Raw genomic sequence first — 12,677 nt, 5'->3', positions numbered from 1 at the left:
TATAAAAAAAAAAAAAAGTGACAAATCATTATCCTGCTTAGCAAACTAGTATTTCAAATGTAACATTCTTCAAAATCAAATTAGAGATGACTCTAAACATGAATCTCAGTGGTAAACTAAAATCTTAACTTTCTCTTAACAAAATAAAAACTGTTTTAAGAAAAAAGAAAATAAAAACTGTTAACAAAGAGAAGTAAAAACTGGTCTATAGTCTGCAGAAAAGAGGGCTGAAACACTCTATAATCATAAGCACAAACTTGACACAGTAATCACTACTGCATATGCCCTAAAATAATGAAAGGTCACTTCAGAGCTAAACCAGTATCATTCAAAATAAAGAGGAAAAGGTGACTCAGAGACAAGAACAAAAGATAGAGGCCCTGGTCGTTAAGAGTAAGATGCTGTTGCTTGCACATTTTGAGAGTACTGTTGACCTAGAACTGAGACAGTGAATTTATTGGCAGCTTAGACCTTCAAAAAGGCTTTCTTTCTAGTTACTCATAAGAATTAAGAATGTTTAAACTATAGCATATTACCACTAGAGGCCAGTAATACCTTAAAATCATAGGAAGCAATTTACTCAAGGAAAGATCTAAACATGTTACCATGATGTCTCTTAGAGGTGTGGGGATACAATGTCAAAGCTAAATATCTCCACTCTTGTAAATGTCTCATTTCCCTATAAAATACCAAGTGGTTACTATTACTTTGTCACTTTAAAATTCTTTGATATAAACTATTCACTCTTTGGGCTGTTGTAAACCTTATATCTTAATCATAAGAACACATTAGATCCATTAAATAAGACTTTATGGCAGTTCAATATATAGTAAAAGATCTTTAGCTATGAAGGACTAATACCTTTCAGGAATATACTTGCAGGGATCATTTAAAATACATTACTTATTACTGTTTAATTATTATGCTAGAGGACAACCTCAAGCTGAAGAAGTTAGAAAACAAAAACCCCTGAGAGCAGGAGAGTTGTGAATCATAAGTAAGAGCATTTTATCTATTAGATGCATGTTTTCATTACTATTACTTTCTACAGACTTTCAGTCTTTTTAAAAAATATATATTTTATTGATTTTTTTACAGAGAGGAAGGGAGAGGGATAGAGAGTTAGAAACATCGATGAGAGAGGAACATCCATCAGCTGCCTCCTGCACACCCCTTACTGGGGATGTGCCCGCAACCAAGGTACATGCCCTTGACTGGAATCAAACCTGGGACCCTTCAGTCCGCAGGCCGACGCTCTATCCACTGAGCCAAACTGGTCAGGGCCAGACTTTCAGTCTTTTTATCACAGAATGGTATTACTGGTATTGACTGACTGCAAGAAAGTTAAAATGATATCCTATACTATAATTACTCAAATATTCATAACTATAGCCTGAGTTCTATAGAAAGTAACAAGTCAGTAATTAGGGTAGTTTAGGTATATGTCTATCTTCTAAAGGCCCCTTATTGTGTCCATTATTATCTTCAAAGCTCCTTTGGACTTAATTGCCTATTCTCTCTAAAATGTGCTGCTCTACATGTTTTGGGGAGCTTATCAACTACCCTCTAAAACAATTTCAAAATCAAAGAACTAATAATGTTACTAGGACTTGGCTGGACAAGTTCACCAACAGTTTCCCCCTATTTTCCAGCTTCTTCTAATCTCTTCTGCACTGTGCAGAGCGGGATTCGCTGTATCTACAGCTTCTCTATACCACACCAACTCCACCCTCAACTCTCTCCTTGTAGTCCAAGCATCTTAAATTATTTTAAAGTTTTCTTTATACTTTAGAATTTCCTAAAATTATCACAAAAAGCTTCAAAGGAATTGACTCTTAATGCTTTTTGACACGATAGGAGATTCTTGCCTATAATTAAAAGTCATATCAAAGCAGATTTTCTTGCCTGGCCGGAGTGGTTCAGTGGTTGAGTGTCCACCTATGAACTAGGACAGTGATGGTGAACCTATGACACGTGTGTCAGAGTTGACACGCACCCTCATTTTTTTGGTTGATCTTTCTTTGTTAAATGGCATTTAAATATATAAAATAAATATCAAAAATATGTCTTTGTTTTACTATGGTTGCAAATACCAAAAAATTTCTATATGTGACACGGCACCAGAGTTAAGTTAGGGTTTTTCAAAATGCTGACACGCCAAGCTCAAAAGGTTTGCCATCACTGAACTAGGAGGTTCCAGTTTGATTCCCAGTCAGGGCACATGTCTGGGTTGTGGGCTCGATCCCCAGTAGGAGGCATGCAGAGGCAGCCAATCAATGATTCTCTCATTTATGTTTCTATCTCTCCTTCTCCCTTCCTCTCTCTGAAATCAACAAAAACTTATTTTTAAAAAGCTGATTTTCTTAATGTGATTTGGATAAACAAATGGATTAGATTTTTACCACGATGTAGGCCTATTTTTAGAGCAAATACAAAGACTACCTCAACAGAAAGGATACACCTACTTTATGTGGAAATGTGGTGGTTTTGTGGCCCAGACAAGTTTTCATTCAAATGACTAACCTTCTTATGTAAGTTAACCATGGGTGACCTAAACTGCCCACTGTAATTTAATTTGCGCAGTAATCTTATGATCTCTAGTAAGCAAGAAAATATTGACAGATCCTGTCCATAAAAATTAGAATATAGAATACTATATTTACAGCATAATGTGGGTTTCCTGACAAAATATAAATCAGTATCAGCACTGAATGTCCCTGTGTCATCTGGAGTAATTCTCTTAAAGACTCACTGGAAATTCCATTAGGCATATCTATAAATATCCACAAATTAACTTTCCTCTTAGAAGGTTAGCATCTTGTCTCTTCCAGACTCACAAAGTATCTCAAAAGACTTACAATAGGAGAATAAAAAAGGGATCCAATTAGAAGCAGAAATAGGCATAGAGTGGAAAACACTAAGTCTATAACCCGAATATGGAGAATGTCAAAGGAAAAAATTGCTGTGGGAAATTTTGTTTTTGTGTCTTTCAGCTCCTTAGAAATTCATCTGTGTTGCTTTTGAATCACATTATTTACAAGCCACATTTTTAAAAAATTCCAACATAAGTTAAAAGCAATTCTTAAAATCCCAAACCTATTTACTGCCATTCAAAACAAGTTTTACAGAGGATTATATAGAGAAATTCATTCCTCCAGCTAAAACACAAACTCTAATGTTTCATTCAGTCTCAACAGCCTTTCACTGATTCTTAGTACCACCTAAAAAAAAACAAAGACACAGTTTTGGGAAATCTATCTGTATCAAGGAGATTTTAATACATTAAAAAAGAAACACATTTCTAACAAGTACTTGTAAACTGCATGGGTCTGAACCGTTGCAGAAAGGGGTGTGTGTGTGTGTGTGTGTGTGTGTGTGTTTATTTCCATGCCAGAACTAACTTGGTTTAGAAATGGCAAGTTCTTCCCAACATTCAAATTTCAATGATCAAATTTGTTTGGGTTTGAATTTGGTTAGAACTCAAAATCAAATACAAGCATCTGTATATAAAAAGCTAATATGTAAAGTGTCCCCTCGGGAGTTCGACCAGGAGAACGGGAGTTTGATCACTCGCTATGACATGTGCTGACCACCAGGGGGCAGCAAAAAACATGGCAGGCAACCGGGGGGGGGGGGGTGGGGTGGGGCACTGAGGGGGCAAGGGAAGGAGGAGGTCGGGATGCAGGGAGGCGGGGAACCTGACGGGCCCTGATCGCCACCCAGGCCTAGGGACCCTACCTGTACCTGAATTTCATGCACCAGGTCTCTAGTTTCTTTATAAAATTTCAGAATTAGAATCACTAATCTACACTAATAAAAGAGAAACATGGTAATTAGCGTACGACCGCTACCCTTTTCATTGGCTAATCAGTGAGTATATGCAAATTAACTGTCAGCCAAGATGGCGGCCGGCAGCCAGGCACTGAAGCAAGCATGAGGCTTGCTTGCTGTGGACTCCAACGTTCCCTGCCTCACTTGCCGGCCTCTCAACTGCAACTCTAAGCAACTATGTACTATGTTGCAAATAAGAAGCTAAACAAAACACCAGAAATCAGCCGGACTGAAAGCCAGGTGGACCGAAACATTGTATCCATGTTTTCAGCAGCGAGGCCTCAGAGCTAAAGCTGGCCCAGAATAAAAAAAAAAAAAAAAGAAAGCAAGGAGCAGTTGGAAGCTTTAGTCACTCGCCAGCCGGAAAACAGCCCTCAGCCCCTCACCCAGACTGGCCAGGCACCCCAGTGGGGACCCCCCACCCTGATCCAGGACACCCTTCAGGGTCAACCAGCCAGCCCCCACCCATGCACCAGGCATCTATTCTATATAGTAAAAGGGCAATATGCCTTCCGGCACCGGGATCAGCGGAGCAGCGAGGCTCCCGGCACCGGGATCAGCGTGACAGGGGGCAGCGCCCCAACCCCCTGATCAGCCCTGCTCTGTGCCTGATAGGGGGGAGCTCCCCAATCCCCTGATTGCCCTGCGGCTGTGTGTGACAGGGTGCGGTGCCCCAACCCCCCCCCCCCCCCCCCACGGGCCCTGCTCTGTGTGTGACAGGGTAGAGCCATAACCTCTCCATCGGCCCTGCCCCGAGTGTGACAGTGGTGGCGCCCCAACCCCCTGATCAGCCCTGCTCTGTGGGTGATAGAGGGTGGCGCCCCAACCCCCCTCCACGGGCCTTGCTCTGTGTGTGACAGGGTAGAGCCATAACCTCCCCATTGGCTCTGCCCTGAGTGTGACAGGGTGCAGCGCCCCAACCCCCTGATCCGCCCTGCTCTGTGTGTGACAGGGGGCGGTGCCCCAACTCCCCTATCGGCCCTACTCTGTGAGTGACAGGGGGGAGCTCCTCAACCCCCTGATCGGCCCTGCTCTGTGCATGACAGGGGGGAGCTCCCCAACCCCCTGATTGACCCTGCTCTGTGTGTGACAGGGTACAGAGCCCCAACTCCCCTGATGGGCCCTACTCTGTGAGTGACAGGGGCAGCGCCCCATTCCCCTGATTGGCCCTGCTCAGTGAGTGACAGGGGGCAGCACCCCAACCCCCTGATTGGCCCTGCTCTGTGCGTGACGGGGTGGCGCCGCAACCTCCCCATCGACCCTGCCTTGAGTGTGACAGGGGGCGGTGCCCCAACCCCACAATCGGCCCTGCTCTGAGCCTGACCAGGGGCTGCACTTAGGGATTGGGCGTGCCCTCTGCCACCCGGGAGCAGGCCTAAGCCAGCAGGTCGTTATCTCCCGAGGGGTCCCAGACTGCGAGAGGGCACAGGCCGGGCTGGGGGACCCCCCTCCCCCCGCCCCCCCCCCTCCCGAGTGCACAAATTTTTGTGCACTGGGCCTCTAGTATCTTATAGAAGTAAAAATACATATAAATAACTTTAAAACATAGCTATAGTACTCTAACTAGCTAAGGACACATCAATTTCCCTAAGTACACAACGCACTATTTTCTCTTAATATTTTATAAATGTGTTAATGCTGTCTGCCCTAGGCCTAGGCCAGATGCTATTAATTACTTCCCATCAATATAATATACTTTAAATCATTCTATTGCATTCTTAAAGTATAGGCGGAAAAACCACAAATCCATCAAGGTATTAAAATGAAGTTTAATTTCATTTATTTTATGCCTCATTACCTCCCCACCTCCATATTATGTTAAAATGTCAGTGCACATGAATCAATGGCCCAGTAGATTTAAATATGGTCACACTAACCCTGGTGAGTAATAAGGGTACTGAGTAATAAATGATTCTATGTTTTATAAAATCATAGTTCAGAAATGTTTCCCTTTATGAAAATATAAGTTTTAATCCTTATCATAAATTCACTATGAGACCACAACTATTTGTTAAAAATTTATATTATGTATCTTAACCTTAGGTAACCATTTTAGTTTTTCTTCAACTACAGGCTTAATTTCTAAGCAACTGAAACATTGGTGTCTAGTCAGTAAATCCCCTATGCTTACCATCACCCTTTCTTTCTAAGAGTAAAAGAGGGCAGGTAGGAGATAACATGTGACACTTCTTTCTGGTGAATAATTTCCCTTCGTCTAAAGTTTGCAAAAGAGTCCCTCTGCTGCCTCCCTCTCAGACTCAGCAGCACTGAGACCTAAGCATGGGGGTTCTAACTCTGTTTCATCACAGGCCACAATAAGTTATCTGAGAACAGTGTACTAAGTTCCTTGAAAATGTGACTTATTTACAGCAATCAAGTACTTGATAAACAGTAGTTTGACGCTATTACCTAAATACTAAGATTACCTAAGTAATCTTTTAAGAAAATGGCTAGGATGGGACACACTTCCTATAATGTTTCGATTTGCTTCTTCCTACCATGTCACAAGTACATAGTTTGCACTACGCCTGATCACATGTGCCATGAAACGGCAGGAAGAGCAGATCATATACTTTCTTCCACTTCTGAGACATGCAAAAAGGCCTAAGGCCCATAATTCCCACACTGAGCCAAGCACTGCTTAAACAATTATACAGATTAGGTAACTGAATGGAATATTATGAATGATGGTCAGCATCAAGATGGCAGATGGTTGTACCTTGGTTGCGGGCACATCCCCAGTAGGAGGTATGCAGGAGGCAGCTGCATCGATGTTTCTCTCTCATCGGTGTTTCTAACTCTCTATCCCTCTCCCTTCCTCTCTGTAAAAAATCAATAAAATATATTTTTTTTAAATGGCAGATGGTGCCGAAACCGGTTTGGCTCAGTGGATAGAGCGTCGGCCTGCGGACTGAAAGGTCCCGGGTTCGATTCCGGTCAAGGGCATGTACCTGGGTTGCGGGCACATCCCCAGTAGGAGATGTGCAGGAGGCAGCTGATCGATGTTTCTCTCTCATCGATGTTTCTGACTCTCTATCTCTCTCCCTTCCTCTCTGTAATAAATCAATAAAATATCTATATAAAAAAAAAAACATTTAAATGGCAGATGGTGCCCAAGATAGTGTGGTTCAATGGTTGAGCATCAACATATGAATCAGGAAGTCAGGGCACATGCCTGGGTTGCAGGCTTGAACCACAGTAAAGGGCATACAGGAGGCAGCCAATCAATGATTCTCTCTCATCATTGATGTTTCTATCTCTTTCCCTCTCCCTTCCTTTCTGAAATCATTAAAAATATATTTTTAATAAATAAATGACAAATGACAGTCAATCATAGCCTGCTCTTCAATCCGAATAGATCCCTCACATCTGTAGTTCATACTGTAACCCAACCAGAAAAATACAAAATACTCAAAATAAAATAATTCATTTATATATTAATCTTTAAAAGGAAACAAAGGTCTATATGCAAGTTTTTCTTAAACAGTCAAGTATGGTGCAAATTTAAGAAAAGTATTAAGAAAATACTAGTCTGGCCCTTAAAACATAACCTTTGTATTGCATAAATGATCCTTTTCATGTCTCATGTTCCTGTTACAGGTAGAAAAATGAACTAGACTAAGAATTCATCTCAAACACCATTTAATACTCATTCCTTTTGTTATATTTAGTACCTCTTCCTATATTAATATACCCCCACGCTTGCCTCTTTTTGAACTGAATATCATCACTTTCCTTTAGAAACAGCTGCTGTGGGGAAAGAACTAAAGCTTTTAAAGGAATGTGATTCTTAATGGAGAAGGGGGGAAAAGCATAAATAGTTTACCACTTTTGAGAGATCAGTTTCTGAGGTTTTAGCGATTGGTTATACAGCCCATACTGTGACAGTATCTATCTAAAAGAACAGAAGGAGGCAGACTGCATAAAACTTAAACCACTGACCTCAAATGAGTAGAAGAGAATGAACACCTACAATATGAGACTATAAAGCAGTAAAAGCAAGCACTTAGCTTTTTTCTTCAATACAACCAACACAAGTAGAACAGACATCCCTCTTACACAAATCTAATTCATTCCTGAAAATGTGTTGGATGGCAAATTTTTATGTAACAGGAGCCATTTCTGGATTTTAAGTGGACAAAGAATAATGTAGTTCAAACACATTTAAAACTCCCAATTAATTTCCCCAAGTACTGTTAAGTATCTTTAAAATCATAACCATATATACAATCCACCAAAAATTTCATATTTAAAAATAAGCATACAAAATCATTTATATTCAATTAACTTGTTAGTGGGTACATTTGTACATAATAGAGTATCAGATACAATTTCCATTTTTTGTATACTGCAAACATGTACTGTAAGGTACATAAACAATAATCTGTTAGTAATTTATAATGATGCAAATAGCACAATAAAATAAAATTAACAAGGATTTCTAAACTAATAACATTCTCATAATTTTATTTTCCCCACAAAAAAAGTAAAAATCATAGTACATGGGGACTCATGCAGAGGCAAGTTTTTATGTCGTTTTTGTTTTGTCTTATCTCTCATTAAGCTCTATCATTTCCATCTTTTCTTCTAACCTAAGAGCTTTTCTAATCCTCCTAGGCTCACTTACTTTTCACAAGCTCTCCCATTATCTTAAAAGATATTCGGATTGCATAAAACCTTTAAACAACATAATTATAAAACACATCCCATTGGGAAAACAAATGATATAAGAAACAGTCTACTCCATATTCTCTCGCCTAGGTTCATGTGCAACTTAATGTTTTGGGCCAGAACAATATTTTAATTTGGAGAGTCAATTTTAGGTTAAAAATTTCCAAGTCACTATGGCAAATATTTAGATGTTGAGAATTCAGATATCAAAGAATACATGCACATTACAGACAGCAGAGAAGAATGAATCTAGAAAAACAAATAACGATGAGTATCAAGTAGGAGAACAAACAAAAATAAAGGTCAACAGGAAAAAAATGCACAGATGAGGAAGAGAGAGATCCTTTAGGAAACAAATCAGAGTTGAAAGATATCTTCCAGGTCAACAAACCACATTCCCTCAATTCATAGATTAATAAAATGAGGATCAGAGACATAAAATTACTTGCTCAAAAATGACACACCCAGTTCAGTTATCTTTGAACTTAGTTATTTGATATACAATGTAGGGTTTTTTTCTAGCATATTAATATAACTTCCTGTTGTGTTTTAAATTCTGTAAGTATTTATTTACTGTGTACTCAAGCCTGGGAATATAACAGTGAACAAGACAGACCTAGTTACTGAACTAATGAAACTTACATTTAAAAGAGAGGTCAAATACTGCACAATTAGTATACACTTAATTTAAGCAATTATTATAAAGATGCAGTACAGAGTGCTGTGAGAGCATATAAAAAGAACAATGGACTTGGTTTGGGAGCAGTAGGTGGAGGAGAATATAAGCACAGATGATCCCCTCTGCTTCCATGGATTAAACCAACAGCAAATGAAGGTATTAGAAAAAAATGTGTTGCTGATGTGTAGTTTTGTAGTTCGGTCTACGATGGCTGCATCTGTAGTGAACATGTACAGATTTTTTTCTTGTCATTATTCCCTAAGCAATTCCATATGAATTTCATGAGCTTTCCCATTATCTTAAAAGATATTCAGATTACATGAAACCTTTAAACAACATGATCATGGAACACAATCCTGCTGAGAAAAGAAATGCTACAGGATGGTATCTACTCCATATTCTCAGATAAATGACACACACTATTACATAGCATTTACATTGTATTAGGTATTATAAGTAATCTAAAGATTATTTAAAGTATATAGGAGGATGTGTGTAGGATATATGCAAATACTACGCCATCTATATAAAAGGCAAATATGCAAAGTGTCCCCTCAGGAGTTCAACCTGGAGACTGGGAGTTCGATTGCTCGCTAGGACATATGCTGACCATCAGGGGGTGGCATGGAATGAAGGAAGGCCCCGGCCAGCAATCAGCAGCTGGGGAAGAGAGGCCCCCGGCTGGCAGCCAGAAGGAAGGCCCTGGCCAGCAGCCAGAAGGCCCCCATTGGCCCTGATCACTGGCCAGGCCTAGGGACCCTACCCATGCACAAATTTTGTGCACTGGGCCTCTAGTTTTATATAAAGAACTTGAGCATCCAGGGATATTGGTATCTGCAGAGGGTCAGGGAACCAATCCCCAGTGGAAAATGAGGGACAACTGTATTAGCATTTCAGGCAAATCAAATCACAGGCCCAAAAGCCCTTGAGGAAGAAAGTAGTTCTACTTCTCCAACAATCTGAAAAGGAGGCCCCTCTGGCTGATGCATAGGGAGCAAGGAGGTTAAGTGTGGAGATAGGAGGCTGGTGAAACAGTCTGGGTCAAGATCAGCAGAGACCTATAAACAAGGTTAAAAAAAGTTTATCTTTATCCTAGGAAGGAAAGGAGGCCCCTGAAGGATTTAAACAGAGAAGTGACACCACTGATTTGCACTTTTGTTGAGAGACGGATGGAGGTTTCATTTACTGAGATTAGAAATTCTGTAAGATCAGGTTTGAGGAAAAAGCTGATGAATATAATTAGATCTGTGTATCTAGGTCCAAACCTCTACCCTAACCTATAGAAGAACCTAGAATTGCCTCAAGGGCTCCTTAAATGTCTTACTAAAATTTTATTTTAAGAAATATGTGGCAGGTACTAGGTTAAAATGGCAATTTGAACATATATAATTTCACTCCATCTCAAAACCCCAATACTACAGTAAAGATTATACACACACACACACACACACACACACACATATATGAAGAGAGAGAGAAATTCTGACAGAGAGAAACAGAGAAAGAGAGATTGACAAAACTCCATAAGAATGGAGGAATAAGTAATAGGTACAAATTAAGAAATAAAGCAATTCTTTTTTTTTAAGATAATGTTTTTATTTATTTATTTTTAATATATTTTATTGATTTTTTACAGAGAGGAAGGGAGAGAGATAGATAGTTAGAAACATCGATCAGCTGCCTCCTGCACATCTCCCACAGGGGATGTGCCCGCAACCCAGGTACATGCCCTTGACCGGAATCGAACCTGGGACCCCTGAGTCCGCAGGCCAACGCTCTATCCACTGAGCCAAACCGGTTCTGGCGGGTCTCTCCTTTCTTATCTGTCACGGACAAAGTCAGCGAGGCCGGGGAGAAGGCCAGTGCGTCCTGCAGCCTGAGTTTGCTGCTTTGAGGTTTGAGGTTTTCTTTTAAATATTCTGCTTACCTATCAACATCCATATTTTAAAAATTATTTCTTTTTTAAAAAAATATATTTTATTGATTTTTTACAGAGAGGAAGGGAGAGGAATAGAGAGTTAGAAACATCGATGAGAGAGAAACATTGATCAGCTGCCTCCTGCACACTCCCTACTGGGGATGTGCCCGCAACCCAGGTACATGCCCTTGACCGGAATCGAACCTGGGACCTTTCAGTCCGCAGGCCGATGCTCCATCCACTGAGCCAAACCGGTTTTGGCAATAAAGCAATTCTTAACCAAATAATAATAATAACACAGAAAGGAAATGAAAAATGGTATTCACCCATGCCTAATCCAACCGAATATTGACTAAAAATGTGTAAGTACTGAATACTGACTTTAAATATATACATTTTTGACACTGTGTACTAATTTTTAAAGATAAATTAAATAATAATTGTTTATTGAACACTGAATACATTGAATATTAGAAAATATGTAACTGTTGAGGAAGTTAGGATGGTGGTATATGACAGCTACATCCTCAGCACATATGAATTATTTGAAAAGATCTTTGAGAAGAGGCTATCAAAGCACAGAAATTTAGCAGAATGAAACCCATGTCCCCAACTTAGGTTATTTGAGTGAGTTAACACACTAGACGCAGCGGTTCTCAACCTGTGGGTCGCAACCCCTTTGGCAGTCAAACAACCCTTTCACAGGGGTCGTCTAAATACATCCTGCATATCAGATATTTACATTACGATTCATAACAGTAGCAACGTTATAGTTATGAAGTAGCAACGAAAATAATTTCATGGTTGGGTCACAACATGAGGAACTGTATTTAAAGGGCCAGAAGGTTGAGAACCACTGCGAGAGAATGGAGAACAATTTCTCAATTTCTGGCACAGAGAAAAATGCTCAATAAATGTTAGCTCTCATTATCATTGCTACTGAGAAGCATCATGGTCAGATGGCTAAGAGCACAGACTCTGGCGTCAAACTGCTTACAAAGGAATCCCTGCTCTTCTGCGTACCAGCTGTGCAACTCTAGTCAAGATACTTAACCTCTTGGTGCTTCAGTTTCCTCATCGTTATAATAGGAACAATATCGTTTCTACCTCACAGAGATATGGTGAGGTTTAAAAGAAAAATTTCAAGCATTTAGAACAGTACCTAGCATATTGTAAGCCTACAGTAAATGTTACTTCTCATTATTCTTTTTACTTCACACATCTGATATAACAAATTCATTTCTTATTCCAATCCAAAACTATTGATGCTAAAAATACTGTAATAAAATGTCAAAGAAAAAAAGATTTAAACTGCGAATGACCTTCAGGATTATATGATATATGTAAATAAATACTTCCTTGGAAATATTCTGGAAAAAACCCCAAACTAGCCCAACCAAAATGGCTCAGTGGTTGAGCGTTTACCTATGATCCAGGAGGTCACGGTTCAGACCCCGATCAAGGCACATGCCCAGCTTGTGGGCTCAATCCCCATTAGGCTGGGTGCAGGAGGCAGCCAATCAATGATTCTCTCTCATCATTAAGGCTTCTATCTCCCTCTCCCTCTTCCTTCCTCTC

The 12,677-nt window shown here is 40.0% G+C and overlaps 1 protein-coding gene across 6 annotated transcripts in view; it reads right to left on the bottom strand.

Moving 5' to 3' along the window:
- RASAL2 (RAS protein activator like 2) overlaps positions 1–12,677 on the bottom strand; it is a 245,434-nt gene that overhangs the window by 134,085 nt on the left and 98,672 nt on the right. The window lies entirely within an intron of this gene.

The sequence above is a fragment of the Myotis yumanensis genome, unplaced genomic scaffold, assembly GCF_028538775.1.
Source record: "Myotis yumanensis isolate MYYU_CA2020_CCGP unplaced genomic scaffold, mMyoYum1.0.hap1 SCAF_17, whole genome shotgun sequence".
Lineage (NCBI taxonomy): Eukaryota > Metazoa > Chordata > Mammalia > Chiroptera > Vespertilionidae > Myotis > Myotis yumanensis.
Note: the sequence above shows the minus strand (reverse complement) of the source record. Positions and strands in the feature narration are given on the sequence as shown.